Genomic DNA, 24,331 nt, shown 5'->3' with positions numbered 1-24,331 from the left:
GGAGCGCGACGGGAGCAGCGTGTGTACCTCCGGGCAAAGTTTGGTGCATGGAGTCATGGGAAAGCAGAGCCCTCTCTTTAACCTAGCCTCCAGCACCCATCGTTGCATCATTTTTTATAACTGAGGCTGTTTACGTATCCCTCACACTATTCAGTCACATTGGTGAGAGTGGAAGGTAAAGCAAATTTAATTCAATTTCAACATTTTTGTCATCTTAACAGTGTCTCTTGCTGCCTCTCTATTTAATTGAATGTTACATGTGACAACCAGTGTGACCAACAGAGGACAGCACATCCATTTCTTTTAATGATCAAAAGATCCTCAACTTCAAGCTGTCATTCACTTTTCACTTAGGAAATTAGAGTGACTCTTATAGTAAAGCAGTGTGCCATAAATAAGACAGTCAGCTTAAAAGGGCCTTTTTTGCAATTCACTAGAGCTGGTTTGAATTCCAAGAGATTACTTAAAATAAATCTACTTCTAAACAGGCATTATTACTAAGGAAACACTGTAGGTGAAGCTATTTGGAAGTTGTTTCTGTATTTTTAAGCAATTGTATATTCTGCATGCAGCTAACAGTTAAAACATACTTAATAGTCAAAGCATACTTAAGAACGATTGTCAGGTAAATGCTGCTAATTCTCCTTCAGAACTGCAGACAGAGAAGGTATCTGTAACTAGATTTTGACTAAATGTGTTTATAAAATACTGAAGTGAAGCCAGACTCCAGTGTTTTTATTTCATTTGATTTTGGGGGAGTGAAGACTCTGCAAGTCATAATGAAATTCAAAGAACAAAAACAAGAATTTCATCTGGCCAAGGGGAATTTAATTATGAAAACTCAATTAACCCTCAAGAGTTACACACATTGAAATCTATTATTATCTTTCCCCAAAAGCTGGCTATTGTGTTTTTTAAAGCAACCTCTACTATTCCTGGAAAAATAATGTTTTATTACAAATACATTGACATCTTTATGTCATTATTAGCACATAATAATGCTTTCATCTGTTAGAGTCATCCGAAAGCTTTGCAAACATTAATTACACTTTTGCCTCCTATGAAAGGTATGAAACAGTTTTTTACTGGAAAGCCTGACATAAGTAAAGAAAGGATTGTGTATTAGGTACATGCACAAAGCAAATATACAGATTTAGGAGATACATGAGTAATAATAATGAGTAATAGTGCCTGGCTGACAGTGTGCAGGTCTGTGGCAAATAGAGATTTACATTTGTCACTTGGGGCCTGATCCTGGGAACTGCTGAGCAGAATTACTTGGCAGACTAAAATTCCATTAAGTCGACAGGAGCTGACAGTGCTCAGCACTTCACATTATTGGGGCCCTTAAATAAAAAACAGACATACAAATCCCTGTTCATGTGAGCAATGATACTGCACATATTTAGAGTAATAACATGAATTATTCACAATCAGCGTAGCTTGAAGGGTGTAACGCACAAAGCCTATTTAAAATAATACATGAACATTAATAAGTGTTTCTGTGATATATGGAAGCGTTATTATCATTTGGCCCATTTTTCACTAGTGTGTGTGAAATTCCTTTTATTTGCTTTGTGCATAGGTCTGATAGGAGGACATGGGGGAAAGTAAATACAGGAGATAGACATCTATAAACATTAGTAGAAAATGAGGAAAGGGGGTTACTGATTAGCTTTCCTCCCATATAAAACTCCTAGATGTTATCGGAGAAATGTGAGTTAAGTGTCTTACCATTCCTCTTTTTTTAACCATTATCTGATCAGAGAAGCATGAAAAGCACTTTATTGCTCACTTGATTTTTTTTTTCCTGTGCTAGGAGCCCTCTGCAGGAAGTGAAGCTGAATTTCACAAATCTTCCCTTTCTGACGTCTCCCGAATTTCTAGGAATGCCCCTTCCCTGTTACTATATTTGGAGGTAGTTTCTAGGAAAAAAAATAATTTTCGGCCGGTCTGGGACTCAGCGCACCTCCCGCGGGGCTCCGCCGCGGCGGCCCGCGGAGCCGAGCGCGGCGCCGCTCGCAGCGCTGCTGCAGGAAGGAGCATGGAGAGGGAGTGGGAAGGCGAGAGGTGTCTTTGTGGCAACGACGAGTGGATCTTCGCTAGTTATTTCCTGCCTGCTGTTCTTTTTTCCCCTTGCACTTTTCTTTTCTTTTTAAAGGAAGAGGAGCTTTTAAAAAAAAAGAACACCCCCTCCCGGACCCCCCCCGTTCCCCCGCTCTCCCCCTCCCCTCGATGTGGCCTCTTGTTTAGCTTGTGGCGTGACCGTGATGAAGAAATGTTCCCGGGAGCCTGGCAGGGCGATCTTTTTATGTAATGAGTCAGGGCTCTGCCGACGGAAGGAGCCGGCTCCGAGCAGCGGAGGGCTGCGGCTCCCAGCCCAGACAACGTGACGGGCGAGCGGCGCCGCTCCCGCGCGCCGCCGGGGCACCGGCCCGGGCACCGCCGAGCGGTAAGTTGCCTTTTCGTGCCGCCGCCGCCGCCGCCCCCCGCCGCGGCGGCATCGCCCCCCCGCCGCGCCGCCGTCCCGGCGGGACGCGTGGCCCCGCGCACGTCCCCGCCGCCGGGCGGCCGCAGGTGGGGCCGCGGGGCGCTGCGCCGCCGCGGGCGGGGCGCGCCCTGCCGGGGGGGACGCCGACGGGGACGGCGGCTCCGCGCCCGCGGAGGGCCCCGCCGCCGAGCCGGGGCGGTGGCGCGGAGCCGCCCGCCGCGGCCCTGCGCGCCCCCCCGCGCCACCTGCCGCAGGCCGCGCAGGGGCGCCCGCCGGCGCCAGGGCCGGGGCCGCCCCCGCGCAGCGCCCGCGGCAGCCACAGGTGTCCGCGCCGCGCCGCGGAGCCCCCGCCGGCCCGGTCCGGCCCGGCCCCGCGGTGCGGTGCGGCGCGGCGCGGCGCGGCGCGGTGCGGTGCGGTGCGGTGCGGCGCGGCGCGGCCCCACCTGCGGCCCCGGAGCCGGCCCGACCCCGCGGCAGCCGCTGCAGCGCCGTGTCGCCTCATACGGTCGTGTGAAATAAAAATACATTATTTTTTTTTTTTAATTACCGCAGCCAGAAGTAAGACAGTTAATTCCTTTTTCTACAGGCCAGGGATGTGATTTTAACGTTTCTGCTTAGCCAGAATTTCCGTCAACTTTTATGCGTTTTTTTCCAAGGTGTGTTTGCTGACTGTAATGCGGTTCTCCAGGACGGCATTCTTTGTCTCTGCGTTTTGATTATTAATAGCTGAATAAATGTAATAGCAGCTTTTCAAGCACAGGGATAAATTTATTTTGAAGTAACCAACAGCAGTTACCTACTTCAGCCATCTAAGTGTAAACTATAATGCTTTTAAACTTAGATTTTATTTAGAAATTCTGTAGGAATTATAAACAGGATTTAGAAAATATGTTCCTTTTATCTAGAGATCTTTATTTTTCTCTCATCTTTACAAGAAGTTCTTAAGAAGCATAATGCTGAGGCTAGTAAGCTTCTAGGCACACTGCTGAATGCTCGAAAATACCATCGCTAATGGGAAAAGTCCTAACTGTTTCAAGTAAAATGAGAATATTTCCCAGCATATTATTAAAGAAGTAACAAATTTAGAATAATGACAGGCATCTCTATACTGTTTCAACTTTAGTTTGAAATACAGTGAAACAGATAAACACAAGTAGGTGTTACTTTGCGAAGAAATCTTGATCGATGCTTTGGGTGCTGGATCTAATAAATCACTTTGTTATTCTGGGTGAATTCTGTGTCATTTTATAGACACTTGTAGAAGGTGCTCCTTATCTACTTAGCAAATAATTCATAAAACATGAATAAAAACAAGTAATACCTATTAGCAATTCCTGCTCTCCAGAAAGTGAAGGAGTGTGAACTGTGACTTGGCTACAATATTCTCTTTTTTTAGTCAGAAAGTTAGCCATTTTATAAGCAATGATTCTTTCAGTTGATTGGGCATATTTTGCAAAGATACTTTACTTACAAATTGAATCTCGGAAGGTTGTGGTTCCAGAGTCGGGGTTTTGGGGGCGAGATGAGCTTATGTTTTATCCAACTGGCCCACAAAGTCCCGCTTTTGGTGGTCACTTTGTTCTGCAACAGAAACCAGTACGTTATGGCTCTTACAGGGGACAGGAAGCTTAGTGCACCAAACTACTGCTGCTCTCAGTAAAAGACTACTACACACTTCAAGTAAATAATAATATTCTAACTTTAATGTTGTCTTCAGCAATAATAAGTGGGTAGAAAATACTACCATTCTTGAAAGTTAATCATAAGAAAAGTTTTGTAACAGCTGGTGTAGTTTGTAAAAGCTTTTTTTCCCTTTAAAAACAGTAAAAGCTGAGGAAAAAGTTCAATTTCAAAGAGTTGTTATTCAATATAAGTGAATTTGAGAGAAAAGCAAATAAGTCTGTAGAAAAGAGAGGCAGATTAAAACTTGTAAACTTCATATAAACCCCACTAACATTTGTATTGTTGACCCCCTGCTCAGTTTTTTTTTGCTCACAAAATGTCTCAGTTTTCCTGGATCTCTTCAGCTAGTTTGTTTCTCACATGTGGGTGTCTGTGTGTCTATGTGTGTGTGGTCTATACCTATAAATCAATTTAAGGGTTGCTAATTTTTATATTGATATGAGTTGTAAAATATATTTTTATGCGTAAGGCGCTGTAAACCTGAGCTTGATAAAGCTGTTCAAGTCCATATTATTAATTACAAATTGATATCAATATCCTAAAGAGTCTAAGCATAATTTTAACTTTAAAAATTATCTAGTTGTACTTGCCTAATGGGATTCTAATAAATGTTTAAAAATTATTAGTAGATAAACTTAACTTTCTTGTGGCACTGAATATAAAGTACATATATTTCAGATCCAATGAAACACATTATAAATGATACAGTGTGAGAGTGAACAATGGCCACTTATATACAGCATACACACAAAAAATACCTGCAGGAGCATCCTCGCGGTTGGTGTGAGTGTGTCCATCATGGTTTTGACATTTTATGCCAGCTAATGGTCGTTAAGTTACACATACCTATCTAGACATTAACATTGTAGTCACGTTATCATTGCAGTCAGAGTTCATTTTAAGTGCTGATCTACACAGATTGAATCTATTTGAATGCTTGGCCTGAAAATTCTGCTGAAGTTACACAGTGATACATGGTTAAAACAAAGTTGTTGGTGTGTAAAACATCACATGAATACATACAAGAGCTGTATATTCAGGCAAATGGATGTCTGGCTAAACTATCAATATTTTTCTATAGAATTCTGGTATTTTACATTTTATAGCTATATAATTTCTACACATGTGAGACAGAAAAACAAACCTCAGTGCAAAGTCCATTTATTGACTTGTTTAAGATTGAAATCTGATTTGAAAGCGCTTAGGTCAGAATTGTACTGCTCATATGCCTTTTAGCTGCTATTGAGCATGAAGTAATGCTGTTCAAATGAAGCATTTATGAGAAGGTTAAATTTTTGTGAAACAATTGAGCTACACATTTAACAGTTTTTTGTTTTTTTTTTTCTTTTGAGTTACAGTACTTAGTTTGTGACTACATTATAGACACATCCAATAGTAGGAGTTCTCAGCTGTGGATTGGTTTAACTCCTATGGTTTCTTGGCCAGTATTTTGAGAACAAAAGAGCAGAAAATTGTAGATTTGGAACTTGATCAATTAGAGGGTCTTGCTCTAAGGGAAAAGAGAATCAAACTAGCATGTCCAAACAGCACCAAAGATCAACTCTGTTCTGCTGGAATTTCACAGTTCTCACCAGAAAGTGAAATCCAAATTTTACTTTAAAGCTCTTAATTTAAAACATGTAATTTTATAAAGCTACTTTCAATAAAATGTGCTAATCTTTACATATCACGCTCTGTTAATCAGATATTTTCAATATTCTTTCAGATAAGTTCTATTTAATTCTTTCCAGAGGATACATAAAATTCACATGTATTCCTTCCAGCACCAGTTGCCTAACTATAGAATTAACAAATTATTTTAATGAATATTGAGCGATCTTAAAGACCACAGTTACAGTTCTACAGGCCTTCTTCATACAAAATTTCTGTTCACTTTTTTTCCCTTTAGTAAGCCTACAGAAAGAGCATCTGTTTGTCTCTAGTGCACAATAAAATAGAATTTCTATTATTATGGATATTACACACATATATTAAACCTCAAATGTATATTCATTTCCTATGTTATGCAAATTAATGAAGATTAGACAAAACAGTTATACATTCCCTGAACATTTATGTTATAAAATCTGATTTCTTTCCTGCACACTGTTTTTCCCATAAGGCTTGACTGTGGATGGGGTGGTGGCCTTAAAGTTGAAACTCCTGAAGTGTATTGCATATGCAGAGCATTAATAATTAAATAGCTGGAGTCAGTTTATCTTGCTATTTGAGATGAAAAAAACTATATATATATAGAAGATAAAAAGTAGATACTATGTTTGGAATCAAAATTCATTTTCCTTGAGATAAAAGCTGTATTATGAACATCAATATCAATATGTATCAATGAACTATCGAAAAAGTATTATTTAGAAAGATTGACTTCAATTATTTATTACATTTATAATTTATAAGATTGAAAACCCTATTAGCTATGTTTCTGTTTAAAATATATCTAAAACAATATGATTTTTACAACTACTTTTCAGCGTTTTTAGGCAAACCTTTAAAAAGTGTACACATACTATGAAACTGCATGGGATTAACAAATAGCCTAATCTCTTTACCTTTGAAATCGGTGGATACACTTTATTGAAAGCAGTGAAAAGTTATGAAGGCCAGGCTCTCCACCAGAGTCCAGTGGCACGGTTTGGGGACTGGTCTGGAGCTGGAGTTGTCTAAAGTGGTGGCCTCCACCTTTGACATTCCCTGACCTCCTGTTACAACAGAAAAGTTTAGTGACTCCCCTCTGATGTAGCCATAGAAAAAGGAGAGGGACATAGTGACCCTGAGTTTGGAAGCTCATGACCTGGAACAAGTAGAAGTCTTGCCTTAGTAAAGGCTACAAGATCTGTCATCTCTTCTTATGAAGCTATCCAGAGTTTTTCCAGGGCAAGGACACAGACATCCAAGGTAAGATTTTTGAATTGTCTCTTTTTCTTCATTCTCAGTTAGGATGTTACCCATCAGCACTGCTCTGCCGCAGAGAACCCGGACCTCACACCACAAAGCAAATCTATGTGAATATGTTCAGGATGTATTTTTCAAAGATATCATTCAAAAATCTTTTATTTGTCTTAAAAAGCATATTTAGCAGGTTATGAAGAGAACATTTTATTTTCATAAAGTTTTCTGATGGCTTTAAAACATTAGGAGAAAAAAAGCTGCTGTGACCTGAAAGCTGCACCTATAGTACAAAAAGTGGTAGAAAAGTAGCTAAATTGTGTGAACTGCCAAAGTCATTTCAGACCATGCAGCTTGAAAATATGAAGCTCCCAGTGAATTTAGTGAATTTGAGTGAATTTAAGGCATCATTTGCCCTTTCCACAGTGCAAATGAGTTAATAATTACTCAAATCTCTTGTTGCGATGTCATATGCTTTTCGCAGTCAAACAATGCAGATATTTAGTGAATTTGGTAAAGGCACCCAAATGGAAAAAAGAGACAAAGAATCTTATTTTTTGAGTGTGACCAAAATGCCCTCAAAATTTCTGCTTACTAAGGTTTCAGAGGAAGGGCAGTGCTGCTGCAGGTGAGGTGCGTGAGAGCGTGGGAGATAATCGGCTTGTGGATTTTTTTCAGGACATTTCTACAGCATGTAGAGATTACATGTTAGGGTTTGGTTTAAGAAGGTTACCAAAGATTTCTGAGTCCCTGTTAGATAACTAGTAAAAACACTAAGGCTCTTTAATTATGACCATTTTATTTTTCCCTCTAGAGTCAAAAATAGTGGAATTGTAATTCTCTACAGACAGGCCCAGAGTTTATTTATTCTTTTTCCTTCTCTTTTCCTGTTTGGAATATACCTATTCCTTGCTGAGTCAAAAGGAGTCTTAAAAATGTTATATCAGTCCTATGTATTTTCCTAATATATCAAATGCTTACATTATAGATACATGTTAATAATTTTAGACAAAGCTATTTCCATCTTTTCAGTTACTGCCACTGTAATATTTAATTTAGTTGTTAATGGAGAGGGGAGAGGCTGCTGTTGATGCATTTTTGCTATTTGCAGTCATCTCTGAGCTTCAGTCTTTTGGGGGTCAGGCTGTCCAAATCATTTGACTGAATTCATGGCCTGTTTAAATGAACTGCTATAAAATAGCAGCTAGACATTAACTTTTGAAAGTAATAGTTCTTCTTTTGTTTTGTAGGTCAAGAGAAGAATTAAAAAAAAATAAAGACAACATATAAATGGTTTTAGAACAGGGTGAGAAAGTCATATCAGGATGTTTCAGGATTGGCCTATAAGGGTCAGTAATAATGACTTAGTCTAGTAATATTACCAAAGGGGAGATGTATAACACTTCTATTTGCTATACGTTGCTATTTTTAAAAACATCTGTATGCATCACTTGTAAATTCAGCATAATATTCTAGAGTTTTGGGGTTGATGCTGCTGCTGTTTGTATGAAAGCTTTCTTTTATAATAAAAGATCTATTTCAAATTATATGAACTGCACTGCACACATTAGATGCATGGATGCTAGTGTAAATCAGCAATATTTCCATTGAAATCACTGGAGCTACACCAACAAAAAAATCAAGTGAGATCACAGCAGAATTTCTGGAATTTGAGGGAAGAACTGGGTTCATTCTCTATATTAAAACAAGAACAAACAAAGAGCAAATGTTTTAAGTTAAACACGATTTTAAATAATAAATGGAGGAATTGATCGTTGCTGCTTTTAACAATATTACTGTATTTTATACCTTATTCTACAGGAATTCATTGAAGAATATGCCTTTTAGGTAATATTTAGTGTGGATTATTTTAAAATAAACTAAAAGTTCAAAACTGGTACCTGCTTTTCTAAGAAGATTTATAAATGTGGGGCATTCAGCTCTTTACTAAATTGGAACTCCTCTTTGCATTCGTACTCCGATATAGCAGTCTTTCTCTGTGTATGGAAAACTGCCCATGTGGCTGCTTGTAGAATGTTTTGAAAGCCTTTAAAATGAAAGATGTTACATGGTTTTATTAAGTCTTATTTCTCCTATAAACTTTAGTTGGCTCTGTCACTGAAGTAAACCCTTAAAAACTGGAGCTGCAGATCAACTGTTAATGAGGATTTTTCTGCTTTACTTTGTACTTTTTGGTAGCTGAGAGAAAATTGTCCTGGATTTTCTGTGCTTTCCATGTAACTTTTTTAGCTTTCCAATACTAATAGCAATTTTAAGATAGCTTCTTTCAAATTCACTTCTGTGAGGAGACAGAACCATTTAATACATCCAAAGTATGTGAATTAGGGGCTGTTTGGAAAACTATAATTTTCCTATGGAGTGGAGTAACAGGAAATTATGAAATCCTGAAGTATTATTGGAAAATTGTTCTAACTTAAAGAAATTTTCTTTATAGTTTCATTCTTGATGTTCCACAGCATTCACCACTTCCTGCACGGCCCTTTACCGCAGGGAAAATGAGGGACTTTTGGGGGCAGATGTGTTTCCATTACACTATCATAATGCCCCTAAAAATCCTTATTGCTCTTGCAGTATTCTTCTGTGTTGCTGGGCCTGGTGTGAACTACTTGAAGACCTAGCTTATAAGTACAGCTTTTTTCTAAAATCACTTAAAAAAAACCCACTGAGTTTTATTTTGTTTATCTTCTCTTATTTTTAGTTGTGTTTACTGTTGCTTAAAATATAAATGGCAAGATATGCAACCACCTGTTGATAAACAAATGTCATAAGTCATAAATCCAAGGGACATGCTGATAACTGCATGATACTTAGGAAAAATAATGTATTTTGGCATAAGAGTGAGAGCTTCACTCTTCTGGTATGACTGATTTAACTTGTTTTTAACATAAGAATTCAGTGCGTATGTTTCTGAAAACATGACACAGATTTCGCACACTAATTTAGTACATATATTTTGAATGACTTTGCTATAGTGGACCTCATTTAGAAAATTAATTGCTTTTAAGAGCAGAAACCAGGCTATTTATCAAATAAATAGATTTGTCCAATACTTTTCTTCGAATTAAATACACAAAAATCTATATCCAGAACAAAGCTTCATACAATCCCAAAATAAAGCAATTTAAGATGAAACCTAGGGAAGACATTCTGGGTTCTCAGCTATTCTATGCTTCTTCAAACCGAAGAGCCCTTGTGCGGGCCCGGCTCCTGCGGCCTTCGGAGGCAGGGGGCATGGCGCAGTCCCTGAGAGCAGGGGGCTCCTCTCCACCCGGCCGTGGGGACAGGACACATCGCCAGGACGGCGGTGCCCGCACGTAGTCTCACAGCCACATTTATTCCTGCTAGCTGGCAGGTACCCTCTAAGTCTGCACTTTTCCACAATTCTTGAAGGAAAAGGCAAAACACATACGGGTAAACATTGCTCATTTTCACCTGGGCATTGCCGTGCAATGTATCATCAGTTCGACATGTGCAATTCTAGCAATGTTGAGTTTCGGTAGCTTTGTGTAGAAGGGGACCATAACTGGTTTGTGTAAAACGCGCTGTTGACTTCAGTCACTAGCTTAGAAGAAATAATAAATACACTGCATCACGTCTTCCCTCTGACAGTGCCAAAGATCTTGAAATAGCCTTCAAAGTAGCCAGTGATAAAGGGAAGAAGCAAGCTAGTAGATTTTTTCTGTCCTGTTTTGTACTAAAATTTAATCTCCAAGGAAATTCCCTCATTCATTCTGCTAAAGGAGTGTTTCACATTTTTCAGGCAGAAAAACCTTACAGGAGGTTAAGTCATGTCCTGAATGTCACAAAGAAAGCTCACTGTGATGCCTGGAAATGCAGAACTTGGGGCCCAGAGAAGTATCACAGTAAGAGGAAAATCATTTTCTAGAAGGACAGAATGAGCAGCATTGCACACTGTTATATTCACAGGTCAAAATACGCTGGCATATGCATTTCAATATCCAACATTTCAACAGGCAACAGCATTTCAAATTTATGTGCAGACAGAAAGCAGTAGAAATACTAGTCATTACTATTAATTCTATTTTTTCCTATCCTAGTTAAAGACTGCATCTAACTGAAAATATGTTAAAAATGTGTCAGACCGCACAGATTTTGTAGAGTTCTATAATATTAAAGATCAGTGAAGGGAGTGCTCCCAGAGGCATATAATTGTATCACCTTGATATAGAAGACAATGTGAACAGAATGGAATTTTAGTTACTTTTAAAAAATTTTTCTTGGGCTATGTTAGTGACAATACTATGTAAAGAATATTGTGATAGTTTGGAGCATTAAAACTGTTCTGATTTGATAGTTGTCCTACATTACATTCTTATTTTGCATGTAATTTACAAGGATATCAGAAAGTCTTTTAATTTCTTTTTTAAGTCATCAATCTTTCATAGAATTGCATGCAGATATAACCTGTAGATCTCAATAGCAGACTCTTATATACATACCTATTTAAGCAAACATTTTAGGCTGTAGCAAAAGTCAGATTCCCTCTGAATATGTGTTCTGAAAATAGGTGAAAAGATATTTATCATATGACACTGCTAACAAGAAAAAAAATTTAGACTTAGCAATCTTGAGAATAAATTAAAGGAAAACTGTCAAAGTCAGTAATACTATATTCCAGACCTTTTTATGTCTAATAGGAATTGCTTGACATACAAGTGTGCATTTCTTTTACAAGTTTTTTTATTATTAGAAAATAAGAGTCAAACACATGGGTTTGATATGTGTACTTAAAACTTCTAATTCAAATATATGGTTCCAGTTGTTTATATTAAGTATTTAAATTATTATGGTTTGAAATAGTATGTTATAAAAATCTCTGGGTCTGATTCAGCCTTAGCGCAAGGACTGCAAAACTCATCTGCCAAAATGTCCACTGAAGCTAACAGCATTTTGTCTGTGAGTAGGCTGTAGGCTGTGACTAGGTTTCAGTATGAAATATTTTGTAAAAGATAATTTTGCCATTCAGTTGTTTTTTAAGTACAAGCAAAATGAACATTTCCATTAGAATATTTTTAGGGATTTTGATTTCTTTTAATTATAGGACCAGGAGTCATTAATAGGAGCCAGCAGATACATTGTCTTGTTCTAAAAGTTAGAACAGTAGCAACTAGGTAACATTTCTTAAATAGAATTTCCACAGTGGAAAAGATATTAAATGTTTGTTATGTGCCAAGAAATGAGTAATACAGGAATACTTTCACTCTTTTACAGAATGGAAGAGCATTACCAACAGTTTAGTTTTTTATTTATATATAAAGGTGTGCTTACCAACAGCCTCATAAAAGATAAACAAAAATATCAGAAAAGACACACAAAGTTATGAATAGATAGCCTAAACAAAACATTAATCTCATTCTTGCATTGAATCAGCCCATTATTATTATTTTGAGCATTATGTTATGTTGTATATATTGATAATTTAAAACCTTATTCTGAAAACAGAACTTGGTTAATTAATTTTAATAGTATGTATATTTATTTATTTATTTGCTATGTTATTGGACTTTGGATATGCTAGATCCAGTTTCTTACTGAATTAATACAGTACCATTGTGCTTCAGTCAGCACTGCAGGGATACTTGGGTGGCACCCCCTGCCATTGCTTGAAGGGCACGTGGCTTCATAAATAGTGGAATCTGAATTTTAATACAGGAAGCAGTACGGTACATGTATCGCAAAGAAGCTGTTCAGAAAAGCTCAAGTATGCCATGTTGTTTCACATGGCGTTAGAGAAAGATGTGGGGAAGTGAGAGCTATAGGAGACAGAGCAGCAAGTTCAATTGCAAGAGGCAAATCACTGCCCGGCTGCTGTAAATAAGTCTGTAGAAACTTAACTAGTTTTCTGAAGAGGGAACCAGAATACAGTCAAAAGTAAGGGTAAAGGAAGCAGACTAGTATTCATGCCGAGTCCACAATTTATCTTTTCCTTAACTTAAGCGGTTAGTTATGGGAGCAGAAATGCATATAAAAATAAATAAACTTTCATTAAAAAATGGTCACTCCCATATTTCTCAATCATACCAAACTGCTTCTGATTTTCTACATGATTTTTTTCCAACTGATGACTGATTATGAGCAGGAGGTGATGTGTAAATAGGTTTGCTTTCATTTTGCTTAAATTTTAAATATGTATAAACATTTTTATTCCCAGATTTAAACCATCAGTGCCAAGATTCTGACTAAAGCTGATTTTTATAGTTGTGTTATAAACAACTGCAAATGTAAGTTAGGAAGTACTGTGCTGACATAATCTTAATTATAGCTGAAAGGAGCTTTGCCAGTGTGTATACAGCTTAGAAATACATGGAATCATTGTAAGTTAATAAAGATCATTAAAAGAAATTACACATTTCATAATCATGCTTTCATCAAGATACTATGACTTATATTAGACGTAAGCAATTAAAACAGAAACTGACATGCTTGGAAATTATTGATTTATCCAGTAGCTAGTCTTGACAGGTGATGTTACTTGATAAATAATCTACTGAGCTATTAGAATTCTTACCCAAAATTATTTATTATTGACTTTTTCTTTTTTTATTAGCCACTTAGAAATTTTCTTTACCTTTCCACTGACAAATTATATTTTACATATTCTTTTGAAACAGAAGTCTACAGCCTTGCTGTGACTGTTGCCTGAGTGTTCAGATACCTCAATGGTGAAAACAACATAAATATCTAATTAAATTGCAGCAGGTTAATTTTGTATGAGAGAAAGCACTAGGCCATTCAAATGCAAGGTCAGGGAATCTTGGCTAGTTGTTTTTGCAGTTCTGAACTAAGCCAGCACAGATTTATCCTATGATTGGAGTTGGCAGTAAAGGATGTGTGCAGAAGATCTTCAGATTATAGTTTATATCAAAGGTAGACTCTGTGATATAATCTAGATGCATATTCAAATAGTCCAGATTAAATATCTTGACAATTCTTATAAAATCACCTTAGCTTATGAAATGTATTCTAATTTGTACCAGAATTTCAAATAATATTATTCTTGTAAAATGTTGGGTATATCTAAATCAAAAAAGGAAAATAAACCTCTTCTTAGAACATATCTGAAACCAAAATCACAGAGTTTTGGTTCAGATCTGAGCATTAGGAGGTGAATGCTGGCAATTCCAGAGGGTCTGGATTCAAAGCGTGGGCCCTGGTGTGCCCCTGGCCGGGCACAGCCAAGTGCAAAATGCCTTCATTCGCACCGCAGCAAGGTAAGCTGCTGCACGTGCTTCACCCATCCGACGGAACAGTTATGTCCACAGCTAGTTTCAGAGTGCGTTTTTATCTGGAATAGTTGGCCAGGGCCAGGCAGCTCTGGCCTTAAACATAGTATCTTCCTGCACCAGCTCTGTGCAGATCCCCTGTTTTGCAGATTGTCCTGTTAATAAACAGAAAGTTCCAAGAAGTCAGATAAAAAAAGGGGGGGAGGTAACTCCTTGTCACGGCACTACTGCCAGAAATTAAAGACTGAGCCTCAGCTGCAATGTCCTGATAACCCACCTCTTGCTGACACCCCAGTATGATGTGGGCAAGTGGACAAACTACACCAGCTATTCAGGTCAGGCCTCTTGAAGCTCTCTCGGAGCAGGACACTCGGTGCGCCGTGTCCTGCAGCGGGGGCACAGACGCATGCCTTCGCGGGGGCCTGCGACGCTGCGGTGCCACGCTGCAGCCGGGGAAGTGCCTTGCTGCAGGGCCTGCAAGGTGCCCTGCGGGGCTGGACGCCGCCAGGCCTCCTGCAGGAGGCACCAGCCAGGCCCAGGCGCTCGGCAGCAGGCGGCTCCCACTTGAACTTTGCTATTGCTATACACGAGGCCGGTTTTGTTGACTTTTTTTCAAATGTCACCCGCCAGGTAGCAAGAAATGGTGATCTGCTGTATTACAAGTTTCATCTCACTTAACTCTAAGAACATTTCCTTTATCAGTGTTAATAACTGGATTTAAAAGCACCCTATGACCCTGACCCTGATTCTGCACAACAGGCAGACTTTTTAGCTCCCCAGATTTAACTGATTTCATTTGGGTTCAATATGAACAGAACAGTATACTTGAACAACATATTCTGCGGAGTATATAACCACACCTGTAATAGCAAGTTTATCTTGTTAAAAAAAAAAAATTCTGGTGCAGTGTAATATTAGATGGAGTTAACATTTAAATATGACAGATCCTTGTCCCAAGGACCACAATTACAGGTCAATTTTTTTATCAGTTGAAATTAGAGTTGAGTTTCGACGTTACAAAGAGAATGATGACACTAACTATGAGAGCAATTGGCTGCTATTAGAATATATTGTGCATTTAGCCAGATATGTTAGTTTCTGTTTGCATTTAATACATTGCAGATAACAATAGTGCAGTGGGCATATCTGCTGCTTACCTTTTACCCATATGACAGAGAACAGGAAAGTGTGCTTTCCCATCCTACCTACAAAAGAATTAAGAACACTTCAGTGTTTTACTTTAACACAATAGGATACAGCAATGTTACAGTAGTAACGTATAGCATTTAAACATATTTTGGGGATAGCGACTTTGTTTCTGTTGTGTGATTCTGTGTCTCCCCGGTCTGATCCATGTGTTTGACAGTCAGGTATTATGATGACAGAAAAGAACAAATAGTAATTCTATTTCTAATCTAGCAGTCTGCTTTGTTTTGGAACATTTTTTTGTGCTCCAAGCTGTAGCTATTCGTTACCAATCTTTAGCATTAGGAGTATAAAAAAAATTTATGCTGTCTGACTCCTGAAGAAAAAGGCATGGGAATGAAAAATAAAACAGAGCAAACCAAAGTCCCTTTAGACTTGCAGGCCATTTGCCAGCTTCTTCTCACAGGAACTTTCAGTTCTGCTGCTTGCTTGAGTGTAGCAAAAAGATAAACATTTTCGTGTTGCAAGTTAACAAACACTGCCATGCGTGACAAGTTGATAAGTGCTATCAAGAGCTGTATCAGGAGTTTATTAGTTCATTTGAACAAGATGGAAGTGTGCTGGAAAGTTTTGATGTGCAGCTGAAAAATGAAAAATAATTGGTCAATGCCCAAAATGTCCTGCTGAAAAAATGTTTTCTGCTCTCAGAAACTGGAGCTTTCACTGCTGTAGACAATTTTTTCCTTCTCTTCGTGGTAAATTCCTCTACCTGTCTGCCTCCTACGGACACCACGACATTGTGGTGATACATGTTTTCAAGTGGTATAAATGTAGGAGTCTAAAATCTACACTCGTATACATAAGCAGCTATGCTAAACTCATGGCACACCAGGAAGAATTTAGCTTAGTGACTTCGATAGATTAAAAATAGGTATTTTTTGCTCTGTATCTATTCACTTTAACTGTGGATGTTGGGGTCTTGTTTCATGTTTTGCCTTTTCGAATTCTTGAAAATTAAATACTATGAATTTAGATATGGTACAAAATAGGTGCTATGAAGAGTCCTCCTGTACTCTCCTATTTAGTGCTCCTTAAATGCTTGCCTGATTATTTTTGAGAGGTAGGCATATATGCGTTAAAAAAAAATTGTTAGTGTTTGACTCCTGATATTGTCACCGAATCTGTATTTGGACTAAGATTTGCTGAAGTAAACATTATTATAAATTGTGCCATATATATTTCAAATGTCACTTACAGTTACCTTTCCTTAATGGTATAAAGACTGATGTAAACACAGAGAAGCAAAAAGATAATGCACAGCAATATCAGGGCACATTTCAGGGCTTACTGGCAAAAATATGAGGTATATTAATTATATTAATCATAAATCATAAAAATGTAAGGGAAAAGAGCTTCTGCCTACATTGCAGGAGAGACTTATCCTACACCCTAATGCAATTTTTCTATCATTTATTTTATAGATGAGCTATTTTAGAAAAGTTTTAATTTTTCTTTTACAAAAATATCCATACTATTTTTATAGTCCCTTTCCCTACTAAGACAGGCTCTCTAAGCACCACTGACATTTGTGGTATGCCAACTTTTATGGCTCTAGAGAAATAACAATAATACAGTGTGGAGAAAATTGTGACACATTTTGTCTGGAAAATGTTGTTACACTCTGTCAAAATAAATGAAGAACTTATTTTAATATCCTGTCTCACAATATGGGGTAAAAGGGAAAAGAAAATCAGGACGGGTAGAGTGAAATATATACTTTAGCAAGATGTGATCAGTAACCAGAGGGCTAATATTCTAAATTATTTGCAAGACTTCAATGATTCCCAGATGCCTGAAGTAGGGCAAGGATGAAGGGTAGGAATTTTCCCTGGATTTGATGGTTGCCTGGCACTGTGGAATGCAGATACCTTTGCCCACTGGTATGAGAATTGTGTCCTTTGCCTTGCTTTCCCCCGGGAGCTCACAAGTGACTACACAGAAAGCCCTGCAGAACTTCCTGCCTTATTCAGTGCACACACACGTGCAGGATGTTTCTTGTGAAAGTGTTACTCTTCCAGCAACTGAGTACTCCTGAGAGACTGTGTCATACACGTGGAGATTCGGCGAAAGTAAACATACTCCTATCAGTCTCGAAGGAAAAACAGCAAAGGCTTTCTTTCCGGTGTATTCTCAGACACTGAATAACAGTCTGCTGTAAGATAGATAGAAATTGTTTGTGTGCAGGTGCTTGGCTTACTTGAACACATAAATAGTTTTCTTGGTAGCATATTTATTCATCACATTAATATTAGTCAAATAGGGGTTGTTATTTTTAAAATTGAATTACTCTCAGGCTGACAGCAGAGAAGTATTTCTATTCGTATGCTAGGTATTTTCAATTAAGTTATTAAATCCAATAATTTAATAAATTAATATATTTAAATTAGATAAATTAGTTAAGTTCATTTATTTAATTACTTGTCTTGGTTTCTTCTGATTTTCAAATCTAGAATATTAAAATTTAAGCAACAGACCAGACACTGGCTTTTTACAGCAATTTATGTGGCATCTCTATAGAATACCCCACCAAAGTCAGGATTTTCTTCTGGTACAGAGATCAATATATGTAAATTCAGGTAAAATTTCAAAAAATGCACACTGAAATTAGATGTCTTAGTGCAATACAGGAGATCGATTCACTGGTAAGTAGTTGGGGCTAAAAGTAGCTCTGAAAGATTCAGACCGTGTGTGACCTAGCAAGCGAGCCTGTGAGGTGTGAAAGTCAGGTTAGGTTTTCTGTGAAGGCAGGAGCTTCTGACAGTGCGATGAGATTCATTTCATGGCAGCTGTCCTCTATAGTGTGATAATCAGCAAATAATCTATGTTGTGACCATCTCTATTGTGCTAATGAGCAGACAGCCTACGTGATGTAATTACCGTACCTAGACTGAGGCGTGAAGGAAGGAGGATGCCAGTGGATCCGCTTCCTCAGGCATTTTAGCTCTGGCTCGGCAGGACTCACGTAGGCCTGCTGCAGGAAGAAGAACCCGTGAGCATGCAGGAGTAAACAAGAAATGGGCCAGTTTAGCTGACCTGGTGCCTACAGGAGCAATGCACTTTCAAGAATAAACGGTCTTTCAGCTTAATGCCAGCAACTTTGCTGAAGGTATTTCCCGAGATAAATCTATTGCACGTGGCAAGCACAGACACAGCAGAAAAAAGATGTCTTTTCTCTTCTGAGGTCAACGAATATTTCCCCTTAGTTTGTGCAAAAACCCAAATGACTGTGGGGAGCTAATAAATCATCTATTCTAAGTTAATGTTTCTTCTTTTAAATGGCACAGAATATTGTTTAATAGCATTTATCTTATATTGGGTCTGATGAGTTTAATATTTAGGGTAGAATAAAGTTCATATATCAGAAAAGACCACTGGTAGAGCACTTTAGACTCATTATGCTGCCTAAAGGAAACTTCAATTTTTTCTTTTTCTTTTTGTCATCAGGTTAAATTAGATTAGGTTAAGATCTTCCAAAACAAGTATCATCTTTCTTTTTTTGTGATTTAGACACAAAATTTGACCTGAATGATCTTAAATGTCTTATTCGAATTATATTATGTCTTATATGAAATGAGACTTTAATGGGGAACTTGTTACTTGGTCTGTAACGCTGATTTATTAAGATTAAAGAAAAAACAAGAATCAGATAGTAGCTGATATAAATCACTATTGAATCAAGTGTTGTTATGCCAGTTTATATCCTCGGAAGTTTTGGCTCAGATTCTCTTAAGCCCTAGAAAATACCTTAGCAGGATTTAGAGGCAAACACCTCTTCTGGAATAACTGCATGAACAAGCCAGTTCTGGAATATCTGACAACCACTCAAGATAAATGTAGATTTGTTAGGACTTTTTCAAGAAATAGTCTTAGGAAAAGGGAATGGACACACATTTTACCTGAACATTAGCTTTACAGTGAAATATAAAGCAAGAGGAAAGTAACTATAAAATATTTCAAAGTTTTTTAAGTAAGAGATATTTGGATTTAGCCAAATACGTAACGTTTGGATGCAGTATTTATTTAAAACTAAGCTGACCTTCTACAAAAACAATACAGTTAGTGAAAGTTTGGTAAAATCTTTTCCTTACCTAAGAATTTATATACTCAATTCGCAAGGCAGATATGGCTTATGGTATTATCATTTATTTTAAAATAAAGTTCAGTCTTTAAAAATATTTGAGGCATATTGTAGGCAGGTTCCTTATTCTCTTTAAGCTAAATTGTACAGTTAGATCCAAGTCTTTTTACACAGAAGTGTGTAAATTCACTGTGTAAATTCACTTCTATTATGGAATACATAGTAAAATGTTCAGAAGTAGGAATTTTTTTTAAGAACAGTTAAAGCACTCTTGTATTTACCTCACTTTAGTATTTCATAAAATTTTTAAAGGCTATAGATAATGATTTTAATACATTCAAGAGAACATGCTGTCTTCTCTTTTCATTTCATCAGCTGATCTGGTATTTTTATAATAGCCACCAATTCAAGTAATAATAATGAGTTTTTAATTTGCATTGATATAAGTGACCACAGAAACTTGGGGGCACAGGGGGAGGACAATGAATAATTGGCTGCAATGACCCAAAATTTTTCAGGAAACCACTCTTTCATAAGGAACCTGTTAGCAAAATGGAAATTATGTAATTGTTCCTAATGCATCTACATCTTTTTAAATTATTAAGTGTTTGAATGAAAAAAAAAGAGAACTATTTTATCTGTAAATAAATTTGTATATACATATTAAAATGTATAAGTACATGTAAAACTTTGCTTTCGTAAGTTATTTTATTTCTAAATGCAGTCAAAAGTGTAATTCTTCTTGTACAGTCAGCTATCCCTTTTGTTTTGTGGATTTTTTCACATTAACAGAGGAGAAAAGACATTTAACAATAACAAAATACCAGTAGGGATTTGCATATTCTTTTGTTGAGATATGCCAAGTTATATAGCATTGCAATGTACAATAGGATTTGTATAATTTCATAGTACAAGAAATTGTATTGAATGTTGCAAGATATGTTAGCATCCAAAAGATTACTAATTACCCATATATGTACATACACAAATTATTTCACATACTATCTAAAATATTGTCTCTACAATGCAGGAATATTTCAAATTCTGATTTCAAATTCTTGCCACTTTCCACGCACCTGCCCTCACAATACTTTACAAAACATTTCAAAAACTCCTCCTTAAATTTTGAGAAATAAAGCTCTGGCAATTTGCCTGAGAAAGAGGGAGAAAGAAAGCAAATGTGTAGAGAAGCAAACAATGTTGTATGTTCATAAATCATCATGAATTCATGGAGAATTAAAGTGCTTGGAGAATAACAACAATTAAGAACTGCATTTCTTCATTTCTAAGTCCTCTGAGACTATCCAGCGTTCTTCAGGCATGAAAAATATTCACGTCGTTTACTTCTAAGAGGTCATTTCTTTTGCAATGTGTGTGTTTATATCTCCCTAAGTAATCAGCCATATTTGAATTTTGTCAAGACAGTGATAACTTGCAATACATTAGAAAATGAAACAGTGTAGGCCTGACTGCACAACTGAAGTTAATAAGCGCTTTGCTTCTGAACTGAGAGTAGCTCAAAATGAAGATCTGAATGTGTGTTTTCTATCACTGTAGATATCATCCTTGAGAAACCATGTCTCTTTTCTTCCACTCCCAGGTTAGTGCAGAAGTGATCTACAAAGGCCCTTCATGGACCCCTTCATTTAAAACAGAGGGCCAGCGGTATTTCTCTGGAGGACCCAGCTTTGGGACATACCCTGATTCTGAAACAGCTGGTTTTCTAGGGAATTCTATTTATGGGGGTTTCTGCTGGCAAGTGCTGGAGGTGGAGAGACTCTTCTGAAGTAATGCCTTAGTGGCAGTGCACCCGCAGTACCGCACCAGCAGTTCCTCCCCATGAGCTCAGCTGCTCATCCCTGCCTAAACAAATCACGCACCTCATCTGCTCTTTATATATTCTGCTACTGATAGTAACTATGTAGCTAGAGTTCTCTTCTGAAATTTTGAAAAAAATATGATATGAATTAAGAATCCTCCCAAATTTTCATGAAATTAAGAAGAGAGATGTAAAACTTACATGATAATAAAGCTTTGTTAGAAAGGTATTATTTAGGTCTGCTTGTAGCTTTATTCAGTCTGGATAAACCCAAATATAATTTGATCATTCAGGATTTAAAACCCAATTTTTCCATATTGGCATTGTTTTAATCCTAAAACAGATCTGTGTAAGTAAGCTGGGCTGTGATAGCCATGTATTAGATCCTGGAATTAGAATTCAATATTTATTATTGTAGTAACAAAGCTCCAAGACACAAGCATATGGTAGCAAAGAGAGATATCTTCCCAAGTTAATGCAACAAAACTAATACCAGAATAATTCTTTAACAAAAGCATGTGCTGCCTCAGTATGTAGTTTTTATCACTGAAAAGTGCAGTCTTTTGTAACTTGAAGATAAAGATTTTAATGAGAATTTTTGTGAGCATATTACTTTCCTGTTAAAATACTTGAAATGCTTTGTTAATCCTAGTAAAGCAGAAAATGGAATGTAAAGATGAATGGAATTGAAATAATACGGTCCTCCTCTATGGAAAAATTACTGTAGAACTGAATAAGAATGATGTGCTCTCTGCAGAAACTATACACTAAGTAGAGTATTACAAAGAATTTCTACAAGACATGACTAATTTAATCCCTGTTAAAGTAAATGGGTACTTTTCATAATTTTTGAAAATATGGGAGTACCTAATCTGTATTGCCATAGCCGAAATACCCACTTCTAATTCACTTTCAGATTTACAAGCACATTGATTGTTTTTAGCCAAGGTCTAAATGAAAAAGTGATTAAAATAATGAACAAACATTTCAAAACACAGCTAACGTATTGGACCTGATTCTTCCTCACTGCAATAAATGATACCTTATGGAGCAAGGCCTACTTATATTTATATCTCTGGTTTGCTTTAGTAGTTGCAAAGGAAATACCCCTACCTATAAAATCCACCTTTTCATGGCCGTTATGCGACTTAACAGCATAACCCCCTAAAGATGGCAGTCTGGTTTTGCAGAATAAATCCAGATTCAGGGTAGACTCTTTCAAAATTCAGCAGATTTTTGGTTGGAGTCCCACCTATCTTAAATGCTTATCTTATGCGAGGATGAATAACTCTTTGGCAGTGGCTAGTTCTCTCCCCTGATAAGAGGATACGCCTGAGTGTGCTTGTCTATCATAGCACCTAAGTTTTAGAGGCCTGAAGTAAGGAGAGATTAATTCTCCTTAAAGTGGCTATGTTTTTCAGAGGATAAAGAAATGAAAAGTCAGCACATTATTTTCATTACTCAAATACAAGAAGAAATAATGAAAAAAAGACTATTTTAATATTGTCTCACTGTAGCTACCTATTCTATTTATACCACCACTTCATAAACAGCCCAAATGTGTTTATGTAACCTACAGATATTCTGAATGACAATCTAAAATTAAACATGAATATAGAAAAAAAATTGGATGTATAATCATTTCAGTATACTGTATAAGCGCTTTCTAAATCGTACTAGACAATAATCTAGTATCATGTGAGAAAAATCAAAGCAACTAGACTTTTGATTCACAAAAAGCTAACACAGTCAAAAATAAAGTCCCAAATGACAAAACACAATTTTACATAGTAATTTTCTATTTAAAGAAAACTTAAAGAAATACTTAAAGGAGTATTATCTTCTACTTAGAGAAAATTACTGGCAATAATTTATGCCAGTATTTTTATATCATTATGGTCATATTGATATAAATTTCTAGAGTAAAAGAGTACACAGGAATAATTATGTTGTAAAAGTCTGATAGTATAAATATCAGGTTATAATCAAGCTATTATATTTCCTTCTGCAGAGAAGCCCTACTGAAAATGAAAGAATGCCTCCATCATTGCCACCTGCATGAGGAATAGCTCCTTCTGAAATCGCAAACTGATCTGAACAGCCGGAGGCTTAGCGGGCTTCGCATAACTACATTTGTAGGAGACCGTTTTGTTTATAATGGAACATACCAAAGTGCTGGATCTGAATATTACTGAAACATGTTGTATTCCACCAGTATGAACCAGTCTTCTAATTCCTTATTTCTGTATTTTACTCTGAAATCACTCATGTAAATCATGATTGCCACACAGAACTGTGTGAAATGCTCAAAAAGAAATCTCATACCATGGAAAAGAGTTTTGCTTTCAATTGGTTTTGTTTTTAAATCAACTGGAAACCCAAACCAATTTCCTTTTAACACATTTAGTATGCCTGAGATGATTTATGGTTTCATTTCAACACAATGAAAAGTTAGTACTAATGACAGGAAATAAGGTAAAACTCAAGAGATTGTGGCCAGTATTCATGTGGAATTTGGAGTATTACTAACTCTGAAGTGTGTAAAACTAGTCCAGGAAGGAAGGAAATATCCACACTAGCCTTTCCGAGGCAAAATTATTTAGCAAAACTTAAAGTCTTTGCTATATTGATAAAACAAAAATCACAAATTATAGGGTCATACCACCATGCTGACCAAACAAGGTTCCCTCTTGAATTAAATGCGCAGTGATTAAACATTGGAGACTCTGTAAATACTCTTTGATAAAAATGACTGGTGCCTGTCCCAGAGAAGGTCCTCTCCGAAACCTAGTTAGACTTTGATAGCTGGATTAACACACACTTTGAGTAAACAATGATGATGACCTTCCAGATATTACTACTGGCAGTTTCTTTGTACTCACGCT

At 37.1% G+C, this 24,331-nt stretch overlaps 2 long non-coding RNA genes across 2 annotated transcripts; both read left to right on the top strand.

Moving 5' to 3' along the window:
* The first annotated feature begins 1,847 nt into the window (after positions 1–1,847).
* LOC106482598 (uncharacterized) lies at positions 1,848–23,780 on the top strand. Its single transcript, XR_010885845.1, has 2 exons — positions 1,848–2,452; positions 21,185–23,780. It is a non-coding gene; the product is annotated as an uncharacterized lncRNA (long non-coding RNA).
* On the top strand, positions 7,056–11,925 carry LOC136993509 (uncharacterized). Its single transcript, XR_010885846.1, has 2 exons — positions 7,056–7,087; positions 8,329–11,925. It is a non-coding gene; the product is annotated as an uncharacterized lncRNA (long non-coding RNA).
* Positions 23,781–24,331: the final 551 nt, after the last annotated feature.

Source organism: Apteryx mantelli, chromosome 16 (genome assembly GCF_036417845.1).
Source record: "Apteryx mantelli isolate bAptMan1 chromosome 16, bAptMan1.hap1, whole genome shotgun sequence".
Classification (NCBI taxonomy): Eukaryota; Metazoa; Chordata; class Aves; order Apterygiformes; family Apterygidae; genus Apteryx; species Apteryx mantelli.
Note: the sequence above shows the minus strand (reverse complement) of the source record. Positions and strands in the feature narration are given on the sequence as shown.